This window comes from Parasteatoda tepidariorum, chromosome 2, assembly GCF_982258835.1.
Source record: "Parasteatoda tepidariorum strain Cologne lab strain chromosome 2, Ptep-v5.0, whole genome shotgun sequence".
Classification (NCBI taxonomy): Eukaryota; Metazoa; Arthropoda; class Arachnida; order Araneae; family Theridiidae; genus Parasteatoda; species Parasteatoda tepidariorum.
In genome coordinates, this window is record NC_141756.1 from 126,372,295 (window position 1) to 126,379,030 (window position 6,736).

The following is a 6,736-nucleotide window of genomic DNA, read 5'->3' on the forward strand; positions in this document are numbered from 1 at the left end:
AAATAATTACACCCTGCATAAACAAATATTTTTGATGAAAAATGTAGACCTCCAACTTTTTTTTTAACACATAAAAATTTAAATAAAATAATTAAATTTCTTGTGCCTAGCTAACTGAAAAATACCTTGTTTTCGTACCCTCTTGTCCACCAATACCACAAGGATAAATAGATACAGAACCTCTGTTCATCATCCAGTGCACATTTCAAACTATTTAACTGAGAATATGCTCTGAAAGAGAATAGAAAAATGTTATAAAATTTCAGCTAAACATCCATAGAAAAGTATATAGCAATGTTTTTGAGTAAAGACATGAAAGCTTACTTCATTGAAATGAAGTAAATTTTCATGCCTGGGGAAAAAAATCAAAATTGAAGCAAAGAGGACAAGGTTATTAACAGTGGAGAAAATGCTAAAGTCAAAGTTGGCATGCATTAGACAATTGACTGTTTTATACAGATTTAAACACAGTTTTAACACTCATATCAGAAACCTAAAATTTTAGGTAAGAAAATAATTATTAGCTAATATGAATGTGAAGTAATTATAAATAAATAAACATAGAAAATAACAAGTGATCAACTATGATGTTCAATGGTTCTGACATTAATCCCCCTTTTAGTTTTGACAATCACTGTCGAAAATCGTAAGTTTTGGTGAAGAGGATGATTGATTATCAATAGTAAATATTGAATAATTATGACTAAGAATTTGCAAAATTGCAATTTATCTAATTTACTACTAGAAAAATATATAGAAATTGAAAAAAATTATGATTTTTTTTTTCAGAACAAAGTGCAGTCACTGAAATATACGAAGTATAATAAATAAAGTTATGAAATAAATAAAAAAAATAGAAGTAAATTTTGCTTCCTCTCCACAGATCTAATAAAATAAGTCAGAGTTTAACAGATGTAACAGTTGCTACAGTCAAATTTTTAATTTTCACTTCAAATCTATTGCAGTTTATTAGTAGTATATTTCATTTGAATTACCTATATGATAACTAAAATTTATTGAGAATAATCTATTTGATTAAATTTGTGTGAATACAATATTTTCATATTAAGTTATGCTGAAGCTACCAAATATTATACACTCATTTTTAAATTATTTTGCACACAAGCAATGGACAGATGTAGTTTTATCTTATGCTTAGCAAAGTGCTTCTTGTTAAAATTCTTAGTTGAACTATTACGGAATTAGTTGCAAATCACAGTTTTTCAAATTTTTACATTTTATTCAGATTTTTAAAATAGAGATATTTAAATAATTTCAAATAGAGACCTGCTTTTACAAAAAAAAAAAAGAACCCAGAAATTTAAAATTACAGGCTCCTAAAAATCTGCAGTTTCATCAAAGCTAGTGAAATCACCGGAGTATTGGGAAATTTATTTTAATAACTGTACTAAATATTGTTATCAACTTGATAAAGCACTTTAACCGATTGATTGAAAAAAATTAATCGATTTATACGAGTAAATGATATAATGATTACATAGCAAAATTATTCCGTAAAAATATATATAATTGTGCACATTACAGTATAAAATTTCTTAGATTATTATTGCTAAATCAGGGGTCTGTCTAGGTTCTTCTGAGAGGTACCTATTTTGTGAAAATTTAGACATAATTTGTGAAAAATTAAAAATTATATTTAAAAATCCAACACAAAAATATGGCAAGAATATGGATTTATCATTTCTTAAGGAATACAAAAATAAAATTTTAAGAAAAAGTATTTTGTGAAACTACCGTTTTTCCTAAAATTAAATGTGTGAAACTACGTTTTTCGTAAAGTTGAATTTGTGAAGGTACCGCTAAACGGTAGTAAATTCGGTCTGGACAGACCCCTGTAAATAAAATATGCAAGTTATTTTTTTGCATCGAATTATCGTTGGATAAACAAACTTAATAATTGTGGGCAAAATATTTTCAATTCGACTAAAAAGTTCTTCAGATATGACGAAATATTCGAAATATAAAACTTAACATCAAGGGGTACAAATTTTGGACTACTCTCCTGACCAAATTATTGGGACCTTTTCCACGATTGTGGGTCAGAAATCCTAATTATTCAGAATACGTTAATCCATCTGATTTTGTACCTTAAAATGTCATCTGCACTAATTAATTGCCATATTTGAGATCACCCTTTCAAACCATGAGGACTGAGTCAGAGAATGTGAAGATCTGATCATTAGATCAAAAATGATACTGGGTGGTCTGATTATTTTTTCAAGCTGCACACATAAGCATGAAAAACAAATAATGTGAATTACAAAAAAATACGCAGGTTAAGATTATACAATTATTAGTGACAACTTTAGTTTTAAGAAAGCTAAGAAATCTGTCTAAATTGTACCATCAATATTCAGACGAATAACAACTACCAACTCAACAATTAGAAAAATAGTAATTATCTGTAATGTAAACTTAACAGTTATAATATATCAAACATAATAACCTTAAAATATAAATAATACATTAGTCATTAAGAAAGTAAATAAATTATTTTAGATACATTTTTAATATATGATGTATAATATGAATAATAATTATATTAGTAATTAAAATGCAAATATTATGCATGATTGAAATAATTATGTAGATGGATGTTTAATAAAATATCTTTAATGACAAAAAAGAAACATGTCACTGGTTTTTATAAGTTTTTGCCACATTTCGACAAACAGTTAATTATACTTTTCGACAGGTTTTTGACATGTCGTGTTAAAACCAGCTTTTGATGCAAAAACTAAAACCCTGGATAGTAAATGAAATCTCTCCAGGAATTTTTCCATATCACAAGAACCTGTCGTGCAAATTGCAATTGCCAATGCATTTAATAGATTTTAAAATCTCAATTTAAAGAAAAAAAGATATACAAGCTTGATTGGAGGTCATGAGATATATATCCTTCAAGTTGGTCCTCGTCTGTAATGTGTCCAGTACCTTGTAAACCGCTGCCCGGAAGTTGCAAATATTTGGAGATTATTCAGCTACAGATCATGATAGGGAAATCTTCCCATTGCCCAAGAATATATGTTTTTTTTCTTCCGAGTAACACTTTTTTCTAGAGAAATATCAAAATTAAAACAACTTTTTTTAAAGCATCTTATAATTACAATCTAATTGATAATATAGATAGTAATAAAGATTTTCAAGCTATAAAAAATCTTTTTCAAATATGTGATAACTAAAATACAATAAGCAAGAAAAATAAATTTAACGGCTTAAAACAGCTGTAATCCTTTAATATTTTACATAAACAATATAAAGACTTTTTTTTAAAAAAATTATGATCTAAAGAATTATTAAAATATAATGAATTTTAATTAATACAACTAAATATAACAGGTACACAACTCCAAATCACAAATTTAATTCACAACTACTAATAGCATAGAAATTTTTATAATCATATAATGTTAAGTATGAATACTTAAACGAAATTTTAAATATAATATACTACTGATATTACACCTACATTTTAGAAAAATTTAAAAATGAAAATTATTACATTTTATATCTTTTAAGAAAATCAATATAGAAATGCATAAAATGTTTACTAGTATAATAAATGGTTAAACTGAGCTCAAGAATAATTAACCTTAAAATTAAATCATGAAATACCTATTGCATTTTAATATATTTCACAATGCAAGCTATATTAAAATTTAATTTAGGCCAAGGGTCAGCAAATTAGTAGATAGAAAGAATAAAATACAAAAGAAGTAACAAAAATTACAAATTGCAGATTTGCAATGTGAAACCAAAGCAACTAACAGAAAGCTTACTTGTTATTCAAATTAAATGGTTAATTCTATGTAGCTAAACTATAAAAAAGTATTCTTTAAATTTGAGTGTTGTAAAATTACCGGAAAATTAAAACATTTTATTATATTTGAAAATGTAAACAGTTTTAAAACTCAATTTAGACCACCGCTGATCATAGTAGTATATATAGGAAAGTAAATAAAACACAAGAAACAACAGACATTTCAAATAGTAGATTTGCAAAGTTAAGCTTATGAACTAACTTCATCCAATAACAAAAAGTCAATTTGTTACTGAAATAAAATGGTCAATACTATAATAGTTAAGCAATAAAAAGAGTGCTTTTTAATTTAAAGATTTCATGAATTGTTTCATTATGGCAGCAGTAACTGAGAAATACTAATTGTAAATACATAAAATTGTAAATAAAAACACTTTAATTAAAATAACGGATGTGATATTCTACTGTATTTACAAAAATAAAATTAATATATCTGCCTGGAAATAAAGACAGATGTACAGACAGAAGTAACGGTGGCTAGCTTAGCCTTGGAGTAGAGAGGTCCCTGGGTCAAGCCAGACCCTTAATCCTCGTTCATGATAAATAAAAGATGACATGACACAAAATTAGTTTCGCTTATTAAAGGTGCAAAGGTTAATAATAGATTACAAAAATTACAGAGTGATTTACGTTGTGTACAGACAGAACGACTATTAAGAACAAATTTAAGATTTCCAATAACAGCGCTTCGCCTAAGCCTATGTTAACCAATCAAATTCAACGATTCGCATAGAAATTTGCACCTCAGAATTTGAGAGGGAATTTAATTTTGAATAACCAGTAAAATGACGAACAGCCATGCCTAATGCAAGATGCTTCGGTGTCTGTATTCTGCCCTTTGAGGAAAGAAAAATTAAATCTTGGGCTATAGATAGCAGTTTCAATCTGATGCCTGGCTCTACATTGACGTGTCTTTCTAAGATGACATCTTCTGAAGCGCCAATACACCAAGCAAGAAAATTAAACAGTTCTGGTGAAATAATTTTCAAAGCAGCATCCTCTGTTAAATCACATGCATTAGGAGGCCAAGGACAAACATTTGAAGGCACATCATTAATAATTGTTTTTAGTGCAATGGATGAGGTATACAAGTCTCTTAGAAGTCCTCCTGAAGAGTTATTTGTGGCTCTAAATGTTTCATCAGCATCTTCACTGTCAGTGGAGCTCTGTTCGCATAAATTTATTATTGTTGGAGCTGATGTCAGGCAAACAACTAATTCACTCATATTTTTTGATTTTTGTTTGACAAAATCAAATTGAGGACACGCTTTTTCAATTTTTTTCTTTAAGGTATCATTCCTGAAAATCTTTCATTTCAATACCTTCAACTTCCTTTACAGTTCTGATAAATTTTTCTTTTTTCTTGTTCATATCATAAACTTTGTCCTTTTTAATGACTTTTTCTTCCAAAATACACTTTTTAAATACCTCAAAAGATTTTTCGTATAGTTCTGAATTTTCAGAAGAAACTTCTTTTACAGTCAGAAATTTAGTGCAATTTTTATGACAAGATCTATGGTAGCAAACTTCGATTGCCACCATATCTTTGTCACGTATTTGCATAAGCAATTTCTCATCGTTTTTAGAAATTGCAGCAGACAGCAATTTATTTTCTTTAGTTTCACACTTACTTAATGTTTCTTTTTTTCGCTTGCCAGAATGACGTTCTTTTGTGTATTTTTCTGTACGACACAAAATACATATTTCAGGCAAAACATTTGCACGTTCTCGATTAATAAATTTTTCATTGTCACTTCGAGTAATTATTTTCTTTTCCATCATTTGAAATAAAGCATAGCAGTGATAAAAATTATTAGTGATAAGAATGAAAGAACTATTTATTAAGAATTAAATAATGTTTTATTCAGAATTTAAGTTTTATTTAAGAATATATATGAGAAAATAATACGAAAGCAAAAACATTTGAACGAGCATTTAACAGTTTGTTTACAAACACAAGATCGAAGCAACAGATGTTTTTAAGAAAGAGTCGATTTGATTCGTTAGCTGTCTGAGGCATGTTTTGAAACCAGCGTTTTTATTGGTTCATTGCTAGCGAGAAGAAATAAGGCTGATAAAAAATAGTTAGTACTTTTTTAAGACCATATAAAATAATGCGCAATTATTGAACTTTAAATTTTGCGTAATAAAATATTACGAAACATATTTTTTTATTTAAATGAAAATTAAAGTTGCCCCTTTTTCATCGGAACGAACTTGAATGATAAACGCTCTTGGCCCAGGGTCTAATTGGGGAAAAGGTCGCCAGTTCAATGATTGATGATCATAGTATCTTTTTAAAAATTTTGAGTTAACGACTTTGATTTTAATCTTTTTGTTTTGAAAACCCATCCTTCAAGATATGATTATGATGTGCCGTAATAAGAGTGTTTTTTTCGTGATTTATTCTCCTTTTGAAATAAAGAGAAATACTTGGAAGAAAAAAAATTTTATGGTAGTGAGGAAAAAAAAAGTTTTTGTATGCTGGTTTTAATGAATTAAATTTCCTTTTTTACCTTATCGCATAAAAACAAATAAAAAAAACAGACTAAAATATGTTAATTTTTCGAGTTGAAAGTATTTCTTATATGATTAAAAATAACATTAAAAATTTTATTTATTAATATTCAAGGATTCTATTTTTTCATTTTTCCTTGAGTGAAATACGAAGAGGTCGAGCTAGATTTATTATTATTATTATTATTTTAAGTTTGTTATGAATTCGAAATCCGAGGATTTAAAACATCCAGAGCATGCAGTTTGTTTCGTAAAAAAGTTTTTATTATGAACTTTCAGAATATCAGAATCCTTTAAAAAAATGACCAGAAGTCTCAAATCGGTATTTCAGCGATAGAGAGAAAAAGAAATTTTTTTTTGTCAAAATCGAACCATTAT

General features: G+C 27.5%; 1 long non-coding RNA gene across 1 annotated transcript; it reads right to left on the reverse strand.

The window, feature by feature from the left end:
• Window positions 1-109: 109 nt before the first annotated feature.
• Window positions 110-5,798, reverse strand: LOC147816186 (uncharacterized). Its single transcript, XR_015431861.1, has 3 exons — window positions 5,473-5,798; window positions 2,889-3,076; window positions 110-231 (listed from the first exon to the last, which is right to left on the reverse strand). It is a non-coding gene; the product is annotated as an uncharacterized LOC147816186 (long non-coding RNA).
• Window positions 5,799-6,736: the final 938 nt, after the last annotated feature.